The 19,619-nt window shown below is 45.8% G+C and overlaps 1 protein-coding gene and 1 pseudogene across 1 annotated transcript in view; one reads left to right on the forward strand and one right to left on the reverse strand.

Moving 5' to 3' along the window:
* Positions 1–19,619, forward strand: part of LOC126101509 (B-cell lymphoma 3 protein-like) — a 340,980-nt gene that overhangs the window by 154,795 nt on the left and 166,566 nt on the right. The gene's annotated exons all lie outside the window — the stretch shown is intronic.
* Positions 3,685–3,801, reverse strand: LOC126102520 (5S ribosomal RNA; annotated as a pseudogene).

Genomic DNA, 19,619 nt, shown 5'->3' on the forward strand with positions numbered 1-19,619 from the left:
ATAAACGTGTAATTTTCCCAGTCAGTGGATGCCAGATTAAAGTCGCCACCTATAACTAATAGATAATTTGGATATTTATTTCCTGTGTACTTAAGACTTTCCCTGAAAGGTTCTGCGACGTTTGTTGCGGATGCTGGTGGTCTATAAAAACATCCTAATACAATGGTCAATTCTTGTCTGATTGGCAGCTTTATCCAGACTATTTCACAGTCCGACCCAGTATCGATCTCAACTGCGCTTAAACAGCTTTTAACTGCAATGAACACACCACCTCCCATAGCATCAGTCCTATCCTTCCTAAACATTTTCCTAAACATTGTCCAATCCGAGTTCATAATTTCACTGCTTTTTAGTCTGCTTTCAACCAGCTGTCGGTACCTAATACAATATTGGCATTGCTACTACTCGGGGATCTTGCTACAGACACTTCGACAATTTCGTATTGTAGCGCCTGGACACGTTTCCTATCTGCTGGAATCGTTGGCATAATCTTGAGATCACACTTTGTGGCACATGGAGGGCCCGTGCTACGACCTGCTGTGTTTGACCAGCCCCCAATCGCATCTTAACATCAATATGTGATCTTTGAGCTATTTTCAACACACACCATTAGCACGTCTGAAAACGTCTGCACACTTACTCGCTGCACCGTACTCTGACATGCACCAACACACCTCTGCGTATGTGCACTTCTGCCAGCGCTATCGTGCGACGACCGCAGGTAAAATGCACCGCATGGTCATACCCACAGGCGATTTAAACCAGAGCGTTGTTTCACCATGTATCAGCATTATGCTTAATTTATGAGCATGAGTGAATATAGTTTTCGATGACTCGTGATAATAAGATTAGGTTAGCGGGGTGGGGAAATAAGTTTAATACTTGCTAATATTTATTGAAAGGAAGTAAATTCGTTGTACTGTGGGATCTTTAATGTTGATACGAGAAACAAAGCTGTTTCCGCCGTTGTTAATGCCGCCTGACAGCAATGTCGTATAGCCATTACTGCGGTTGGATGTTCAATAAGAAATGAAGTACACACCTTCCAGACTCTGTTCTCAGGCGCAACCGAGGTGTTTGGAGTAAGTAACGGCAGAATAGTTTCCTCATCTTATCTGCAAAGTGAGAAGTAACGTTTTCCCTGTGATAACAGTTTTGTCGGTGATTTCCCGTCGACAAGCTTGCCTGTCGTCTTCCTCGTGGGTTGTGCAACTGAAAGTGCCTCTCTCTCTCTCTCTCTCTCTCTCTCTTTTGACATTTTCCCCTCTGTCTGCATTCCGGCACGATGTACACTGGAGTTTATTCTTATTATTAGTTGAATAAATAATATACCGTATATACACTGAAGAGCCAAAGAAACTATAACCGCGGAATATCGTGTAGGATCCCCGCGAGCACGCAGAAGTGTCGCAACTCGAGGAAGCATGCCTGAAGTAGTGCTGGAGGGAATTGACGTCATCAATCCTGCAGGATGTTCATAAATCCGTAATAGTACCAGGGGTGGAGATCTCTTCTGAACAGCATCTTGCAAGGCATACTAGATATGCTGAGGAGTTTGGTTGCCAGCGGAAGTGTTCAAACTCAGAGATGTGTTCCTGGAGCCACTCTATAGCAGTTGTGCACGTGTGGGGTGTGTCGTTGTCCTGCTGGAATTGCCCAAATCCGTCTGAATGCACAACGGATATGAACGAATGCAGGTGATTAGACAGTGTGCTTACGTACGTGTCACCTGTTAGAGTCGTATCTAGACGTACCAGCGGTCCCATATCTCTCGAAATGCACGCGCCCCACACCCTTACAGAGCGTCCCCCAGCTTGAACAGTCCCCTGCTGACAGGCAGGGTCCATGGATTCATGAGGTTGGCTCCGTACCCGTACACGTCGATGCGCTCGATAGAGTTTGAAACGAGACTCGACCGACCAGTCAACGTGCTTCCAGTCATCAACAGTCCAATGTCGGTGTTGACGGGCCCAGGCGAGGTGCAAAGCTTTGTGTCGTGCAGTCATCAAGGGAACGCGAGTGGGCTTCGGCTGCGAAAGCCGATATCGATGATGTTTCGTTGAATGGTTCACACGCTGACACTTGTTGACATCTTAGCATTGAAATCTGCAGCAACCTGTGGAAGGGTTGCATTTCTGTCACGTCAAACGATTCTCTTCAGTCGTCGTTGGTCCCGTTTTGCAGGATCTTTTTCCTGCCGCAATGATGTCGGAATAGTTGATGTTTTACCTGATACCTGATATTGACGGTACACTCGTGAAATGGTAGTACGGGAAAATCCCCACTTCATCGCTGCCTCGGAGATGCTGTATCTCACCGCACGTGCGCCGACTATAACATCACGTTGAAACGTACCAAAATCTTGATTACCTGCCATTGTAGCAGCAGTAACCGAACTAACAACGGCGCCAGACACTTGTCTTATATAGGCGTTGCCGACCGCGGAGTCGTATTCTGCCTGTTTACATATCTCTGTACTTGAATATACCAGTTTCTTTGGCGCTTCAGTGTTATAGACAATATTGATGTTGCTATGGTTTGTCACAAGTTCGCCCAACTACATCGTCCGGTACCTAGTGGTAAATTGTGTTCTGGTTCAAAACCACGTAGAGCACCTATGAAATGTTGCTGTGTTCAGCATAAACATTTATAGAAGGTGGCCACTGTCAACTCGGATGGCTGTGAGGTTGTCAATGCTGACTCTCAAAAGAGAATGTCGCTCTCGTAAAAGGACCATCGATTAACATGGGAGATTAGCCGAACTCCACCACACCTTAAGCGTCCTGTCACCGCATGTTTGATGGAAAAATCGGGAACTTGGTAGCCGCGCAAGATACGCACACGAGACAAATTGAACGAAAGACGGAAAACACTTATACTCGGAAACGGGTAACAGTCGTCGGTGGTATGTAATGTAGATTCCCACTTCTTATGAACCAGCGCGTTCCGACAATCGGTTCTTCCAACAGGGAGGCATTTATTGCACATTGCTCGTTCGCAGAAGTGCCTCGAGAGGTTATTGCCGGAAGACAGCCGCCACTATCGCAGCCACAGGATTAGCACGAATCCGGCAGGTGTTCCCCACTTGATCGCCGAATGACGCGATTCGCATCGTCGTGTGTCGGATGTCTGCGACAGTTCGTCTGCAAATAGCATTTGAGATTCTTCGCGGAAATTATGAAGACCGTTTGTGAGGGATGAATGTGTGAGAGTAAGGTGTGCAGTTGGCTGCTGAATCGTACAAGAGGCTAGATAGCAAATATTTGCGCAAAGCAGCAGCGCGGTGCGTTATCTGGCCTCACCGGGACTCAGCCTGCCTGCCTGTGCTCCGCCCCAGCGTCGCCGGCAGTCGTGACGGAGGCACGCGGGTTTGTGCGTATCGCTTTGCGTTCTTCTTCTTCTACTACTACTACTACTACCTCTTTCTCTTTCTCTCTCTCTCTCTCTCTCTCTCTCTCTCTCTGCAAATTAAGAAGAAAAAATTCACTCCGTCTTCAGGCCACGAGTGGCCTACCGGGACCACCCGACCGCCGTGTCATCCACCGAGGAGGACGCCGATAGGAGGGGCATGGGGTCAGCACACCGCTCTCCCGGTCGTTATGATGGTATTCTTGACCGGAGCCGCTACTATTTGGTCGAGTAGCTCCTCAATTGGCATCACGAGGCTGAGTGCACCCCGAAAAATGGCAACAGCGCATGACGGCTGGATGGTCACCCATCCAAGTTCCGGCCACGCCCAACAGTGCTTAACTTCGGTGATCTCACGGGAACCGGCGTATCCACTGCGGCAAGGCCGTTGCCTTAAAATTAAGAAGAAACTCGGTCTATTTTCGGGAGACTGCGTTGCGTAAGACGTGGGTTTGATATACACTCCTGGAAATTGAAATAAGAAACTTTATTGACACATTCCTGGGGTCAGATACATCACATGATCACACTGACAGAACCACAGGCACATAGATACAGGCAACAGAGCATGCACAATGTCGGCACTAGTACAGTGTATATCCACCTTTCGCAGCAATGCAGGCTGCTATTCTCCCATGGAGACGATCGTAGAGATGCTGGATGTAGTCCTGTGGAACGGCTTGCCATGCCATTTCCACCTGGCGCCTCAGTTGGACCAGCGTTCGTGCTGGACGTGCAGACCGCGTGAGACGACGCTTCATCCAGTCCCAAACATGCTCAATGGGGGACAGATCCGGAGATCTTGCTGGCCAGGGTAGTTGACTTACACCTTCTAGAGCACGTTGGGTGGCACGGGATACATGCGGACGTGCATTGTCCTGTTGGAACAGCAAGTTCCCTTGCCGGTCTAGGAATGGTAGAACGATGGGTTCGATGACGGTTTGGATGTACCGTGCACTATTCAGTGTCCCCTCGACGATCACCAGTGGTGTACGGCCAGTGTAGGAGATCGCTCCCCACACCATGATGCCGGGTGTTGGCCCTGTGTGCCTCGGTCGTATGCAGTCCTGATTGTGGCGCTCACCTGCACGGCGCCAAACACGCATACGACCATCATTGGCACCAAGGCAGAAGCGACTCTTATCGCTGAAGACGACACGTCTCCATTCGTCCCTCCATTCACGCCTGTCGCGACACCACTGGAGGCGGGCTGCACGATGTTGGGGCGTGAGCGGAAAACGGCCTAACGGTGTGCGGGACCGTAGCCCAGCTTCATGGAGACGGTTGCGAATGGTCCTCGCCGATACCCCAGGAGCAACAGTGTCCCTAATTTGCTGGGAAGTGGCGGTGCGGTCCCCTACGGCACTGCGTAGGATCCTACGGTCTTGGCGTGCATCCGTGCGTCGCTGCGGTCCGGTCCCAGGTCGACGGGCACGTGCACCTTCCGCCGACCACTGGCGACAACATCGATGTACTGTGGAGACCTCACGCCCCACGTGTTGAGCAATTCGGCGGTACGTCCACCCGGCCTCCCGCATGCCCACTATACGCCCTCGCTCAAAGTCCGTCAACTGCACATACGGTTCACGTCCACGCTGTCGCGGCATGCTACCAGTGTTAAAGACTGCGATGGAGCTCCGTATGCCACGGCAAACTGGCTGACACCGACGGCGGCGGTGCACAAATGCTGCGCAGCTAGCGCCATTCGACGGCCAACACCGCGGTTCCTGGTGTGTCCGCTGTGCCGTGCGTGTGATCATTGCTTGTACAGCCCCCTCGCAGTGTCCGGAGCAAGTATGGTGGGTCTGACACACCGGTGTCAATGTGTTCTTTTTTCCGTTTCCAGGAGTGTACAATCGGACAGTCTTGACGTTGATTCCGCACAAAGCGTTCCACCTTCTTCTTCAGAGTTTGTCTCGCCGTGGCAGAGTCGCTGAGTGTTGGCCAGGGTCCCACGAATAGTTTGGAAACTTTTGTTATTACTTTATTTTAATTCCGCGGCTGTGTGTGTTTTCTGCAGACTCGTCAGGTATCCTAAGGAAGGAAAAGAGCGTGTTTCTCCTCTTTCAAAGTTTTTAAACGTTGTATTTTAGTGTGTGTGTCGTAGACGAGGCTGCATGCATTCTCCACAAGTGTCAACAGATTGAATCTCAGACTGTTACCTGAGTGGCATTGTCGTCAGGCGAAGACGACAGGTGGGTAGATAATAACATGATTACCATATACGACACATCAAGGTTCCCAATAAGTTACTTAAAATTTCTTTTACGATTATTTGGCTGCTAATGTCACTTTGTCAAATCTTTTCATAAAAGAAATAAATGCTGTTTGGAAACTTCGTTCAGCAAATTATTTTATAATGTACATTACTAGCGAACCAGCGAACGCGGCAATTTTTGAATGCGTTTGGTAATTGGATGTTTGTCCTAATCTTCCTCTGCCCTCTCTCTCGCTCCTCGTCCTTCTCCTGCTCCTCCTACACTCTTTCTCTGTCTATCACAGCCTCCGGCCTCTCCGTGTCGTTCTCCTCACTCTTCCTCAAGACCCCCTCTCAATGTTCATTTTCTGCCCCAGCCCCCTCCTCTCAGTCCACCTTCTCTTTGCCTCATCTCTCTGACTCTGAACCTTGTTTAATGATGTTGCAAAGCAAACCTCGATTGTAAACTGAAGTCGGTTAAAATGAATGGATACATCGGTTGGGATCGTTGGTGTGCAGGGATGAGACAGGCTTCTGCAGCTGGTGGATCTGTAAGGAAAGAGGCTTCAACGACATTATTTCGTATGTTTTAAATTTCCGAACGGGTAGGATTACAGAGTATGCAACGATTCACGTTCCGCAGTAATATTGTAATCGTAAGGCGATAACGGAATTAGGGAATTAGTTTAGGAAATGAGACATTTAAGTAGTAGATGAGTTTTGCTACTTGAAAAGCAAAATAACTGATGATGGTCGAAGTTAAGAAGATATAAAATGTAGACTGGCATTGGCAAGAAAAGCGTTTCTGAAGAAGAGATATTTGCTAACATCGACTATCGATTTAAGCGTCAGGAAGTCTTTTCTAAAAGTATTTGTGTGGAGTGTAGCCATGTATGGATGTGAAACATGGACAATAAATAGTTTAAACAAGAAGAGAATAGAAGCTTTCGAAGTGTGGTGCTACAGAAGAATGCTGAGGATTAGATGGGTAGATCACGTAACTAATGAGGAGGTACTGAACAGAATTGGGGAGAAGACGAATTTGTGGCACAACTTGACTAGAAGAAGGGATCGGTTAATAGGACACGTTCTGAGGCATCAAAGGATTACCAATTTAGTATTGGAGAACAGTGTGGGGGGTAACAAACGTAGAGGGAGACCAAGAGATCAAGACACTAAGCAGATTCAGAAGGATGTAGAATGCTGTAGTTACTTGGAGATGAAGAAGCTTGCACAGGATAGAGTAGAATGGAGAGCTGCATCAAATCAGTCTCCGGACTGAAGACGACGACAATAACCACCATAACAAGCCGATGAGCCGGTTTGAACAAAAAAATGTATGTTGGCGCCCACGCTACAGCGCGAACTACCAACATTCGCCCAAGTGGTGCACTCAGTTCCCCTTTATCCCAAAGCGAACGCAAGCCAGCATCCAGAAACGTCTCTGGTGCAAATACTAGACGCGCACGAGGTAAAAGCATTCGGTCGTGTTCGATTAGTATTGGTTACTGTTCGCTCGTGTTCCTCTGGTTGTCTGTCTTTTAGCGACGCGTTAAAAGAAGTTCCCGTCCTCTCCATTTCGCCGCTCAGATACCGAAAACTTTCGAGTGTCTTGTGTCGTTCTGCTGTTGTTGAAATGAGTTGCGCTAGCGATGGAGTGGCCTGGAGAGAAAGTAATGTGGCTGACAGAAGAATATAGATGTTATATGTGCTTCAGAGGTCCAAGAGAACCACAGCACAAACGCCGAAGTATAAGGAATATGATAGCCAGAAAATTTCCACTCGAAATGGGAACGTAGAACGACGATAAGTTCATTAGACCCTGGCATCAGCCGGCAACAGAGTGAATAGGCGTAATCTTTGCAGTTGTTTTCATTAAAAAGGAAAAGCGTTGTTAATTTTCTTGAAAGCAATTCCGAATGTGTTTGTGTTATGGTGGTTAAAATCAGAAATATAAGAAAGATGTGATTATTCTCGCTGTTTACATTTATGGTTACGTTAGAGATTTTTGATAGTGGATAAAAATGTTTTTCCTAGGATTATGATATGTGATCTACTAACAAACTGTACAGCAGATTTTATCAAGTTGCCCCTGTGACAGGTGGTATGTATAACTCACACGTCATCAATCATATTTTATTGACGTTATCTTCCTAATTTGTACTTCAGTAAAAGTCTCCGAGTACTTCTATTATGTCACTGCAGGCATTAGAAATTATCTGATACACAGCAGCTATTGAAGTGGCAATCAATCAGTAACATAAGCGTCTCCCGTTACTAAAAAAACAGGGTGTATATGCTGGTCTTACTTCAGTTTATTTTAGTCGTCTCTAATTCGTGTCCTGCTTCTAAATCCCTCCAGAATTGCAATGAGAAGCGAGCGAAAAGCGTCGAGTAACACGTGTGCGAAGTTTAGGACCTGTGCTATTGCACTGCCTGTGTTGTTCAGAATTATTTTGCTGTGTTCCTTCGCGAGTCCCCACGTATGTCCGAAGGAACATTGCATCATAATTCTGAACAACACAGGCACTGCAATACAGTACTTTTTCGCCGACACCGGACAAACGACTTTCAATTAAATTTTCTACCCTGAATGGGAATATACATAACGAATGTATAAGTACAGGCTGTAGACACATGGTTGACGAACATCGTCAAACCTCACTCCTCAAAAAGAAAAATATCAATGCCATATCTAAAGTTCAACTGTCGCTGATCGTTAAAGTATTCATTATCGTCTCATAAAATACTGAGAGGTAAATGCACAAGAGTGCGAGATGCTATAATCTGGACTGTTATTATGTTAAAGTCCTAGTTTAATTAGTGTTATGAAAATTCTAACAAAGTTCTTAACCAGCTTACTTTAAATTTTTACGCATTACTCAAACAATCGCTCGGACAGACATAGGATACAAACTTATTTAATATATGTATATATAAAAGCGGAAAGGTTTTCAGTAAAAATCTCGGAAATCTCTTGACCAGTCTACTTCAAATTTTTACACGATACTCTAATAAAACTTTGGATAGACATAGGCTATATACTTCTAAATGAAGATAACTGATAGTTTATTTCCTTCAGATTTTTGCACAGTGCTCTATTAAACATTCAGATGGACACAGGCTATTTATTTTTTAAACAACGATGTACAGGTTTTCAGTTAAAACCGATTTATCTGCTTATAATTACAATAGTACTACGGAACCTGAATCGTCCGATACCTCGTAATCTTACCCGTTGGCATATTTAAACCGTGCGAAATACAGTCTTCGAAGGTGTAAACTCAAGAGCGAATAGGGCCTTCAGTGGGGGGAGCGACCTCTTGCAGGAAGAACGATTCAGCCGCCATGGCTATGGATTAATTTCCTGATTACAGTGCTGCGTGTAGATTCTCTAGATGTACGTTTCTTCCACATGCTTTATTAGTTGCTGATTCTGTAGGGGAAGGTATGATAAAGTTCTCTTGACGGTAAGTCTCTCCATTGCATATTTTTTGTCCCGCCTGGACATTGCTGTTGCCTGCGGTAAAGTGGTCAAACTATAAGGGGCAATCATATGAAAACGAAACGGCTGGAGAAAAAAGTACATTATTCATTATTTCAACAGTTATCGGCCAAACTGTTAGTACTTTTATTCCACTATGAGGCAAGACGGTCAGTGCCTCCTGTTCCCACGGAACAGTGCCTGCGCACAGGCGTGCATCTCTTCGTCTGAAGCAGTGTCCTTCTTGAGGGCTTCAGAAATATGGAAATCGAATCAGCAGAGATCGGGGCTGTGTGGAGGATGTGTAAGGGCTTCCCAGGGAAATTCTGCAGTGTACTCGGCTGAAAGCTTGGTAAAGTGTGGGCACGCCCAGAGGCCTTTGCACATCCTGCACACAGTCACCATCTCTCAAATGTTTTTTTTCCAACTGCCTCGTTTTCATCTGACTGCTCCTTATAGTTCTAATATACAGCATTACTGTTGTCAGTGAGTTTGCCGAGGAAGCTTGTTCCGTTATTTTGTAGTAAAATTTTTTCTGGTTTTTTAGTGATCTGATGTAAGGAAGTCATTAATATTATTCTTGTTACCTGACTTATAGATGAATAATACATTTTTACCGCATCAGTGTCTGAACAACATTTTTTGCGCTACAAATGTAGTTTCTTACTGTTTCTCTCGGCTTATTACTTTCATCTGTGAACCACTGATGCCTTCGTGATATCCGATCGAGAAAAGTGGCCTCAGTAACTGTCGTGAAAAGTTATGAAGATATTTACTCCAATAAGAGTGACTCATACACAAAACTATCATCCGTAACTGTACATTTTTGTGACGATTTTGAATCATAATTAAACATCAGGAAACAGAGCCCCAGCAATCCGAGCTGCTGTTTAATCAGAGGCGAATAACGAATGAGCACTACGGTAAAAAAAAGTGAAAAGAATATCACGGATGAAACTGAAAATACTCAAGTGCTGTGTGTGATGAGTGGCAGAAATGCACTGCAAAGAAGGGATATTCTTCACAAAATCGAAAAAAACTATTGATTCTTTTTGTGGACAGTGGACAGTAGTAACAGTTGTATAGGAGTTTCTCTAATACGTATATGTTTGCAGTAAATGTTTTTTGTTAATACTAGAATATTATTTCTGAAAGAAACTCTAAGTAATACGTTATCCGACGAAATAATTTTGTGTAGAATAGTAATAATGTGAATGTCAGATTCTGACTGTATTTTTAAATAAAAGGTCTGTAAAATTGTCACTTTTCACGTGATTAGAATGTTCTCAAATTCGAGCTCCAGTCGGTCCTAGTTACCACAGATTACCGACATGTTACTGTAATTAAGTTGTATGATTTAAAGCCGTCTGTGTTCTCCTATATTTGACCTAATACAAACATCTGATTGTAAACGGGCTGCTGCAGTCGTTTGGTATTCTTCTAATACCGGAGGATCAATATGCCTAGGATAACTGTCCATAAATCAGAACAACAAACATTGAATGTTGGTTCAATATTACTGGTCACTTACCCCTTTACCCTTTTAGGTAGGCCACCAGGTAAGGTTCAAATGGCTCTAACAAGGGAACCTCCCCGTCGCACCCCCCTCAGATTTAGTTATAAGTTGGCACAGTGGATAGGCCTTGAAAAACTGAACACAGATCAATCGAGAAAACAGGAAGAAGTTGTGTGGAACTATGAAAAAATAAGCAAAATATACAAACTGAGTAGTCCATGTGCAAGATAGGCAACATCAAGGATAGCGTAAGCTCAGGAGCGCCGTGGTCCCGTGGTTAGCGTGAGCAGCTACGGAACGGGAGGTCCTCAGTTCAAGTCTTCCCTTGAGTGAAAAGTTTACTTTCTTTATTTTCGCAAAGTTATGATCTGTCCGTTTGTTTATTGACGTCTCTGTTCACTGTAATAAGTTTAGTGTCTGTGTTTTGCGACCGCACCGCAAACTTACAGTTCGGAAAATATTCATTGACTTTGTTATTGAAGTCGCGAGCTATATTTACTGGATTCATATTGCCCACGGAATACATCTCACGTATTTAATGCATTCTCGTCCACAGTTACCTCACATCGAACGGGCGGACGGACAGATAATAATTGTCTGAAAATAAAAAAATTAAACTTTTCACTCGAGGGAAAGCTTGAACCAAGGACCTCTCGTTCTGCAGCTGCTCACGCTAACCACGGGACCACGGCGCTTCTGAGCCTAGACTGTTTTTAATGTTACCTATCTTTCGCATGGACTACACAGTTTGTGTATTTTGCTAATTTTTTTCATAGTTCCACACAACTTCTTTCTGTTTTCTCGATTGATCTGTGTTCAGTTTTTCAAGGCCTATCCACTGTGCCAACTTGTAACTAAATCTGAGGGGGGTGCGGAGGTTCCCTTGTAAGCACTATAGGACTTAACATCTGAGGTCATCAGTCCCCTAGAACTTAGAACTACTTAAACCTAACTAACCTAAGGACACCACACATCCATGCCCGAGGCAGGATTCGAACCTGCGGCCGTAGCGGTCGCGCGGTTCCAGACTGAAGCGGCTAGAACCGTTCGTCCACAGCGGCCGGCGCCACCTGGTAAGCCTTCAGAAAAATGCATAAACACTGACGGAAAAAAATGCAACACCAAGAAGAAGTTATACGACATAAACGGAAGTTGGTAAGCGTGTTTGTAGATCTGAAATATGATGTCTATTCAAATTTCGCCGATTCGCGTAAGAGTGGCGCTAGTAAAGCCACTATGAGTATGTACATCGGGCTTGCTTTAAATACACGCTACCTTTGAGATTAGACGTGCTGAGTTGATGGTAGTCAAGATTGCGTTTAAGGCGACAAAAACGCCAGTATCAACACCTCACAGAGATTGAACGAGGTCGTGTAATAGCTCTAAGAGAAGCTGGATGTTCCTCGTGCGATACTGCCGAAAGACTTGGCAGGAGTGCATCGTCTTAGGCGTGTGGCTGTGGCGCATCGTACTGCATCTGCAGTGACGCAACGAACTGTTACAGATTGGTTACTTCATCTAGACGCCCTCTAGCGTGCATCTGCAAATTCAGTGGTGTCAAGCAAGATGTGACTGGAGGCCGGAGTGAATAAAAAGTTGAATGAAATTACAGTGGAATCCAGACCTTGAAATGGAACCACTTTCCCATTTCTATCCTTCCCATTACTATGTGCAGATCTTAGTATGTACTTTCGGTTTTACGCATATTATGTGCAGATCGTAATTGCACATTTCAAGTGTGATGGCCAGCTTCAATCAGGAACTGTGGTTTGGTGAAAATTCAGTTTACCCTGGAGTTTTCGTTTTATCCCTGCGGTTATAACTTATTCGTTGGAAAATAAACACTCCTCGGGCGTGTCGGCGCACTGCGTGGAGGGGCACGCTGCGGAAGAGTCGGAATAAGTTTGTGACACAGGCGTAGTTGCCCCTTGTGACGTAATAGGCTACAGCTATACAGGGTGGAGCCCCTACACGCCCACACTGGCGTGATGGCCAACACAAAAGATCTGCTGCCGTCTCTGCATATTGGTTACTTTTCAGTAAGTGAGATCTCGCACGATGTGGGTACTGTGATGTTTGCGTACGTCTGGTTATGATTTACCATTAATACGCGGTCGTCTGGAGATAGATTGGGTCGAAAGTTGAACGAAGGTAGCGGTTTGAAGGGCAGAGGGGAAAAACGTGCGAAGGGTAGAAAACCTCTGCGATATTTGGGCCGGGCTGTAAGAGCAGTAGCGGTTTTCATGCTGCCTGCGACAGGTCATGCAAGGATAGGTTTTGTTAGTAGTGGGTATCATGCAGACAGAGATATCTTTGACGATGATGTTCGGTTTGTGAGGCCCTCAACTGCGCGGTCATCAGCGCCCGTACAAAGTCCGAATTTTTACACAGTCCAATCTTCTTCTGCCAGTCCCCGGGCACAGAAAATCCCCAATCCGATCGGGAATCGAACCGGGACCCCGTGATCCAGAGGCAGCAACGCTAGCCACTAGACCACGAGCTGCAGACTAGATATCTTTGACGTTGTGCAGCTATGTTACTCGGCGGCTACAGCTGGATACCGGTGTTGGTTTCTCGGTCAGCATCAACATACCTGTAACAGTTGGGTTCGTCATCAGTTAGTGTCCGGTAGGTCATATATATTGGATTCACAGTGTAGGGTGTCCGCCTCAATGGCTGAGTGGTCAGCGCGGCGGAAGCTGTGCAAAGGGGCTCGGGGAGTAGGTGTTGTGTTGTGTTGTTGTGTTGTCTTCGTCATATTATTATCCCCATCGACACGCAAATTGCCGAAGTGGCGTCAACTTAAAAGACTTGTACCGGGCGACGGTATACCCGAGGGAAGGCCCTAGCGACGCGAAATTTCATTTCGTACAGTGTACTGTAGTGCTGGTGGTTTGCTTGTGCGTTAGTGTGCGAGCTTGTCGGATTCCCTGTTGTAGCCTGTTAGTCGGCTGTGATATTAGCTGGCATAGCCAGTCAGTATTGCTGATGTGCATGAGGTTGCGGATGTTGTCGCTTTTGAGTGTATGTTAGCTCGCCGTAGATGGTTATGCCGTAGCTAGCAGTGTCTTTGGCCACTTATGCTTCCACCTGTGGTTGTGATCATAGCTTCCTAGAGTAAGGGTGAGTGTCTCGACTCCTTTATAGTCGTGTGGCGAGTTTTTCTGAATCCTTTCGTGAGAGTTCCGAGGCGGTATTCATTGTGAAGGTCCACGGTGCGGGTGCAGGGAGATAGCCGCGCCGCTGCGGCCCCGCAGTCCTGGAATAGCCATTGCGTGTCGGCCGGAGCCGGAGCTACTCTGCGCTGTGCGGTCGTCATTCGTCCCGCCCAGGCGCGCGAGTCACCGCTCTCGTCGGTATGCGGGGGTTTCGCCGTCTCCTTGCCGCGCGCAGCGTGCTGCGGAATGCGAATTTAACGACCGGCTCGGCGATCGTCTCACAACGGTTTAGTGTCGCTGCCGCATGCCCCTCGTAACCAGCGTGATTCAGCACGTGTCACCACTGTCTGTGTACGGGCGGTAGTGCTGAGCCTGAAAGCCGCTCTCTCGGGAGGTGAACCCTGCTCCCGCAACCGTCCCTATGCTGCTGCTACTGCTGTTTGCTCTTCAGTCTCCGAAGACTAGTGCGATGCAGCTCTTCACGCTAGAAGCCTCATCATCTTTCAATAACTACTGCAACCTACATCCATTTGAATCTGCTTACTGTGTTACAGACTTGTTCCCCTCTACAGTTTTTAATCCGCGCCTTTCCTACGCTCAGTTACCAAAATGACGATTCCTTGATAGCTCGAGACTTTGATATATGTTGCAACAAAATTTCGTTGTCCGCCAATTCAGCTCGGAACCTCCCCGTTAGTTATTCCGTCTACCTGTCTGGCTCCAGCATTCTTCTGTAGCAGCACGTCTTCTTTTCTAAATAATTACGAAAAATCCGCCTCGATTGCACAAACTACCTGGTGTTTACCTAGGTTTCAGCGTGAGTAACCACACCTTCTTCTGAGCAAATACAAAACAGCTTGCCTAAATAGGCATAGTCAAAGACAAATCAACGCTTACAGCCTTTGACTATGCCTACTTAGGCAAGCTGTTTTATACTTGCTCAGAAGAAGGCGTGGTTAGCCACGCTGAAACCTAAGTAAACACCAGGTAGTTTGTGCAATCGAGGCGGAGTTTTCGTAATTATTTCGATACTTACGATTGCTGACGCGCTGCAATGCTGAAACTTCTTACCTTCTTTTCTAAACTGAGTACCTTCCACAGTTCCGTTCTGTAGAGAGCTACACTCAGTGACAGATACCTCTAGAAAATCCTTCATAATATTTAAACTTACGAGGGAGTGCTGAAAAGTCATGCCTCCCAATTTTTATGTGTAAACTATTACAACTTTTTAAGTAAAACAAAGTTTATTAACATTATACATCATTATTCTTCTTGTCTGCATATTTGCGGCCCTTTGCCGCTAGAGCCTTCCGAATTGTAGCGTGTAACATGGCAGTGCGTTACAGAACTACCTCGAAGCGTGAGAAACAGCGCGCCGTAATCGAGTTTCGAATTCGAACATTTCGTCCACACATTGAGCAGTCCTTGTTCGCCATGACAACGCCAGACAACACACGAGCGTTGCGGCATCTGCAACAATCCGACACCGGTGCAGTGTCATCGACCACGCAAACATACTGTCCCGACTTGGACCCATGCGATTTTCAGCTGCTCCATAACTTAAAGAGCAGTTTGATGGTGGTGAAGCGATGCAAGCAGAGGTGAGGTTGCGGCTCCGTCAACAGAGTCAAATATTCTGCAACGACGGTATCAACAAACTAGTCCCTTGTTGATAGAAATATATTCGTCGCCTGCGTGACTATGTCGAGAAACAAATATGTAGACAAGATTTAAGGCGTGATGAATAAAGATTTAAAATGTTAACATCATTTGTTTTATTTAAAAAGCTGTAAGTCTTTTCGCACACAAATTCAGCCATTGCCTTTCACGACGCCCTCCTATTCTCACGTGTAAAGATTTCCCCTTTTTAAAAATATTTCGTTGTGGTATCACCAGTCTGCAATTTAAATTCTTTCTACTTCGGGCATAATCAGTTATTTTGCTGCCCAAAATTGCAAAACTCATCTATCACTTCCTTCCATCTCCCATTTCCTACTCATATTCCCTCAGCATCACATGGTTTTCTACGACTACTCTCATTTTAATTTTGTACGTGTTCGTGATTAACTTCTCTTCGAGACGCTATCCATTGCGTTCGACTGCTGTTGCCATCTCTTGTATAATTGCAGTCTCATTAACAAACCACATGGTTTTTATTTCTTCTCGCTCAGCTTTAATGATTTTTCAAATTTCACTCTGGTGTCAATCACAGCTTGCTCGATTTACAGTCTAAAAAACGTCGGAAATACGCAGCGACGCTGCCTCGGTGACCTCCAACACGTAACTCTCGCAATTTACTTCAAGAGCGTAATTTAGGTTTAAGTGGATGTTCAGGTACATCTTGATTAGTCAGTGAGGATCTTTATTTTGGAGCGCGTGTCTCTTATTGTGTGTTGCGTATGTGTCAGTCTCAGAGGAATGTTGGCTGGTACTAGTATGCCTCCACTCAGCCATCGGGTGACAGTTTGTCCGCTGCTGATAGCGACTGATCAGTTGAATCCAGTACAGCCGTTAAGCGATTTATGTAGCAGTGACTGAAAGAAACTGAATAGTTTTTCCAACTATTTACGTGTAGAGTAAACTGGTAACTTCTGAGGAAAAATTTCGGCTAGGGACAGACTGCGTTTCACTGAGGATCTCTACTGTAATCAATGAGGGGAACAATAAAACCTCTGTTCTTCACTACCTTCGTCAAATTTCCGCTTCTGATCTTATTATAGGCAATATTTCTATATAGTCTTGACTTGCACTGGCGACAGCGTTGTACAGATTTTTGTACTTGACCAATGGTGGAACTGATTAACCCGCAGTAGTGCCGAGTTTTAATCTGGTGCTTATGATGATGGCTATAGACATACATGTGTAACAACGCTAATAAAATACCGGTGTTTTTTATTTCCTCACATAACTGCAGGGGAACACAGATTCACCACTGCGTCTCTCGCTTCACATTTACCAATAACCTGATGGAAAAAAAAAACTTGCACAGTTTTCTAATCGTGAACGGCAGTTCTTTGGCACTCTGCACTTATGCAGCGACAGTGTGAAAAATCCCATAAAGGGTCGGTTTCTCTTGTGAATACTGGCGTGCCATTAAATTAAAAGCCAGTCTAACCAGGGAAATGGATCCAGTTGTGTGCTGGCTACATTAACTACCCATTGTGTAACCTTCTATTCTGGTGTACTGTTAAATATAACTGCTGTGACTGCTTGTTAATACAACTCGTGTTTCACTTTATTGAGGTTTTGCACCTTAAATCTCTACCGACCAGCGATGATGCGCAACTTGTGCCCTCCCCCTGTTGCTGTAGGATGTCAGCAGTGCTCTCCGCGAAGTACATTCAAGCAGATGATGCCCTCCACATTAAGGTCGTGGAACTGTATATGTTATAAGTAGGTGACAAGCCGGACATTGTCCGGGTATTCATATTGCCAATATTCTATTAGAAACGGAAGTAAAAAAAGAAAACAAAAACTGAACTGTCTATGTATCGAAAAATTATCATTTGCTTCCCCGAGGTGTAACCATCACTGCTGACAATTATAGGCAACAATTGAGACATCGTCCAGACGCCTGCATTCTGCTAGACAGAAAACACTTTACAGGAGTTGTTGGATTGGGAAGTCATTCCGCACGCATCTTATTCACCCGATTTTGCGCGCTCGCCTTTTCCGCTCTCTATCGATCAACTTCCTTTCCGGATGAAAATCCTCTCCGATCATGCGTCGACAAGTTCTTCGCCTCAAAACCACATCATTTCTACTGTGGAAAAGTTACACCAGCTCTGGCAGACCGTTGTAAATAGTGAATGAGACTATATTAACGATGACGACTAAAGTCTATGTTATGTAAATCTGTTGTGTTTATTAAACGTATGGAAAAACGTGACGACCGTACTCACCAACCCAATAAGATGCAGTTCAGTTTGTATTGGCATACGCTAAATAAGTAAATAAATAAATTGGTAGTATCAAGAATGAAGTCCTTCTCGTATCTTGGCCAAAAATAGTTCCTCCGTATCTAAATGACTTCTAAGGCAACGTGAGTTTAACCTCCGATCCTCATTTTTTTCCTTGCCTTGAAACAATATTGTGGTTCGCTGTTGCGGCAGAAACCTGCGGTGAAATACATACAGAAGCATTTGTCCTGTTGTCAGACAATGACGTGGACATTTTTTTTAATGTGTGTAATAGCGTTACGTGCAGTAAACTGTGGCAACTGTGCTGGAATCGAAGCGAAATGTGGTTGGCTTATACTGGAGACAGACGTCGTCGCCTCCACGTGCGATAGCCGATGCCGATAGCGTCCGTCGGCCAATAGCGTGAGGCGCGCTTCGCGGTGGGCGGGGTCTGTGAGTCGGCAGCTGTTTGTGGACCGGCGTCAGCCGACGCTTCACCGGGACTTACGGGCGCCCACGAGGTCGACTCAGCGAACAGCTTCCTCCATCTTGACAGTCAAGTCGAGATCACAAGCTCTCAAGTCCAGGGAGTGTGGTGGATGACAGAGCACTTCCCAGCACCACCGATCGAACAAATCAGTCAGAGGTTGGTCTCCGTGCCCCCGAGCATTGTCCAGCAAAAGGGTGGGTGGGTTTTGCAGAAAGTGTCGCCGATTCTTTCCCAAAAGTTGCAGATTTAAACTGCAGTACAGCGCGCTGACGGTCAGCCGGCGGATAATGGTATGCGTTAGAACGACATGATAAGCGCCTTAACTTTCACTTCGAACGGGTTCTGGCGAACTTTCAATCATCTTGGTGACCCGTAATGATGTCATTTGTTTGACTGTCGTTTCAGGTGTGGCCCAAGTCTGATCCACCGTAATCATACGTCGGAAGAAAGCCTCTCATGGCGTCCAGGTAGATACGAGCAGCCAATTCTGCATTCCGTCGTATCAAGAGGCATCCATCACGCCCAGGCGGCTCCTTCAGGATTTGAAGAACTGCTCGTATGCGCTAATGATGTTTCTCGGGCCATCTCACGAATAGTCTGGCGTCGATCACTGTGCAGTTACTCGGTAAGAGCAGACACTTCCTTTTCTGTGACACTAGACGACCCGGCCTACGAATGCCTACCATTTTTTGGCGCCCCTCGTTGAAAACTTTAACCCCCCCACCACCACCACCTTCTTGCCACTCTTCTGTAAGGCAGTCCTGCTACTCATACATCTGAGGTCATCTGTCCCCTAGAACTTAGAACTACTTAAACCTAATTAACCTAAGGACATCACACAACACCCATGCCCGAGGCAGGATTCGAACCTGCGACAGTAGCGGTCGCGCGGTTCCAGACTGTTGCGTCTAGAACCGCTCGGCCACCTCGGCCGGCTACTCATACATTCCGCGTCCCACCGTACAGGGCATGGTGGAACATTTTCGGTTTTCTTTCATAGTCCGTTCGCGCATGTAGCGAGAAACAAATGATAATATCATTGATGGCGAAGATGTATTTATTGATGCAGTAACTGCATTTATTACATTGCAGTGTCCTTTTGACATGCATGCATGTCTGAAGAAAGAGGCACTGTCTTCGACGATTTGCATTCACATATTGTGAACACACATTAGCGTCAGCTACACACGACAAATGAAGCTGTTTGACGAACCGGATCTCGAACCCGGTTTTCCCGCTTGTCAGGAGCTGTCGCGTTAATCACTTCGGCTATCCGAGCACGCCGAAACCTCCGTATGCTGCGCACTCATAGTCCAAATGCTCGCGGCACAAAGTTTCAGTTGTGACTTGTAGCAGACGCTAATATGTGTTCACAATATGTGAATCCGTTGCATGGAAAAACAATGGTAGATGTGTCATTGTTCACACAATAATGTCTCTTCATGTTAATTTCCTGATCCCTACGCT

This window comes from Schistocerca cancellata, chromosome 9 (assembly GCF_023864275.1).
Source record: "Schistocerca cancellata isolate TAMUIC-IGC-003103 chromosome 9, iqSchCanc2.1, whole genome shotgun sequence".
Classification (NCBI taxonomy): domain Eukaryota; kingdom Metazoa; phylum Arthropoda; class Insecta; order Orthoptera; family Acrididae; genus Schistocerca; species Schistocerca cancellata.